The sequence below is a fragment of the Macadamia integrifolia genome, unplaced genomic scaffold, assembly GCF_013358625.1.
Source record: "Macadamia integrifolia cultivar HAES 741 unplaced genomic scaffold, SCU_Mint_v3 scaffold532, whole genome shotgun sequence".
Taxonomy (NCBI): domain Eukaryota; kingdom Viridiplantae; phylum Streptophyta; class Magnoliopsida; order Proteales; family Proteaceae; genus Macadamia; species Macadamia integrifolia.
In genome coordinates, this window is record NW_024870475.1 from 115001 (window position 1) to 117637 (window position 2637).

General features: G+C 45.5%; 1 non-coding gene across 1 annotated transcript in view; it reads right to left on the reverse strand.

Annotated features, from left to right (window-relative positions):
* Window positions 1-74, reverse strand: part of LOC122069095 — a 3357-nt gene extending 3283 nt beyond the window's left edge. The window contains exon 1 of the ribosomal RNA XR_006137364.1: window positions 1-74. This exon is cut by the window's left edge and continues 3283 nt beyond it. This is a non-coding gene — a ribosomal RNA (28S ribosomal RNA).
* Window positions 75-2637: the final 2563 nt, after the last annotated feature.

Genomic DNA, 2637 nt, shown 5'->3' on the forward strand with positions numbered 1-2637 from the left:
TCCTCATAAGTTTCTTGTCCTCCACTTATTGGTATGTTTAAACTCAGCGGGTAGCCCTGCCTGACCTAGGGTCGCAGTCCAAATGCCATCGAATCAAGAAAGAGCTCTCAGTCTGTCAATCCTTACTATGTCCCAACCTGGTAAGTTTCCCCATGTTGAGTCAAATTAAGCTGCAGGCTCCACTCCTGGTGGTGCCCTTCCCTCAATTCCTTTAAGTTTCTGCCTTACGACCATACTCCCCCTGGAACCCAAAAACTTTGATTTCTCATAAGGTGCGGGCGGAGTCCTGAAAGCAACATCCGCCGATCCTTGGTCGGCATCATTTATGGTTGAGACTAGGATGGTATCTGATCATCTTCGAGCCCCTAACTTTCATTCTTAATTAATAAAAACATCCTTGGAAAATGCTTTCACAGTGGTTCGTCTTTCATAAATCCAAGAATTTCACCTCTGACTATGAAATACGAATGCCCCCGACTGTCCTTATTAATCATTACTCCATCTCGAAGGCCAACGCAATAGGACCGAAATCCTATGATGTTATCCCATGCTAATGTATCCAGAGCGTAGGCTTACTTTGAGCACTCTAATTTCTTCAAAGTAGCGGCATCGGAGGCACGACCCAGCCAATTAAGGCCAGGAGTGCATCGCTGATAGAAGGGACGAGATGATCGGCACACACTGTGAGGCAGACCGATCGACCCATCCCAAAGTCCAACTACGAGCCTTTTAACTGCAACAACTTAAATATATGCTATTGGAGCTGAAATTACCGTGGCTGCTGGCACCAGACTTGCCCTCGAATGGACCCTCGTTAAGGGATTTAGATTGTACTCATTCCAATTACCAGACTCGAAGAGCCTGGTATTGTTATTTATTGTCACTACCCCCCCGTGTCAAGATTGGGCAATTTGCGCGCCTGCTGCCTTCCTTGGATGTGGTAGCCGTTTCTTAGGCTCCCTCTCCGGAATCGAATCCTAATTCTCCGTCACCCGTCACCACCATAGTGAGCCACTATCTTACCATCGAAAGTCGATAGGGAAGAAATTTGAATGATGTGTCGTCGGCACAAAGGCCATGCGATCCGTCGAGTTATCATGAATCATCAGAGCAATGGGCAGAGCCCGCGTTGACCTTTTATCTAATAAATGCATCCCTTCCAAAATTTGGGGTTTGGTGCACGTATTAACTTTAGAATTACTACGGTTATCCGAGTAGTAGATACCATCAGACAAACTATAACTGATTTAATGAGCCATTCGCAATTTCACAGTCTGAATTAGTTCATACTTACACATGCATGGCTTAATCTTTGAGACAAGCATATGACTACTTGTAGGATCAACCAGGTAACTTTCCTTCTCGACGCCAAAGCACTGCATGAACCACATCCCCAATTGTGCATTGGGTGATTCTGCTCCATAAATTAATGGCAGTCTATCGTTCTTGTGCAACGAGGCGCAACCAAAGGATTCAAGAGGACACACACACACATCCACCTTGCCCCACAAAATGTCCTGCATCCTAGAGCACAAATAGTGCACATGCACCACTGACAGAAAGAAAGTGGACATATGCATCGTATGCCAAGCCACCTCACACCAACCACAAGGGCAGGCCAGAGGGATGAAATGAGAGTGAAGGGGCAGCATCTTTCCATCCAACTAGGTAAGCAACATAGGAACAATTTTCATGCTCTTGACAAAGACACTTTTGGCCCATCGCGACCCATAGAGGTATCTGTGCATAGTGGTTCAATACACAAGCAAAGAGCCCACAACCACAAGAAAAATAATAGCCACTCACATGCGTTGCGTCCACTACCGACACAATCCACCACCAAACCTACTACAACGTAATAAGGATGTGGTAGAAGAAAAATCAATAGCCCCACTAAGCACGAAAATCCCAACAATCAACAGGGGTCGAGGGACTCGAGATCTATCTCCACCTACAAGGTTGCAACCTACGTTCTCCAGAGACCCGCATTAATGTCGTATTATAACACTTGCGGTTGGAGCCATGCAAACACCTCCGCACCTAGGCACGACTTAGAAACACGATTCGACAAATAGTAAAGGCCACAAGACCTAGTATGAGAAAGCTCTCGCAAGTAACAAACCCACGATAATGCAAATTTTTTAAATGAACAAGGGGAGGGGGGAAGGGACATGTGATTTGTCTCCACTTGCAAGCTTGCAATCTATGTTCATCAGAGACCCACGTTAATGCCGTATTATAACACTTCCGGTTGGTGGCATGCAAACACCTCCACACCCAGGCGCGACTTAGAAACGCATTTCTCCAAATACCATAAAGGCCATAAAATCGAGCATGAGAAAACTCTTGCTAGCAACAAACCCACGAGAATGCAATTTTCTTTTTAAAAACAAAAGTGGGGGGGACGGAGGGGGTGGGACTCGTGATCTGTTTCCACCTGCAAGCTTGCAAACCTATGTTCTCCTGAGACCCACATTAATGTCGCATTATAACACTTACGGCATGAGGCATGCAAACACCTCTGCACCTAGGCACGACTTAGAAATGCATTCCTCCAAATACCAAAGGCCATAAAACTGAGCATGACAAAACTCTTGCAAGCAACATACCCATGAGAATGGAAATTTTTTTATAAAG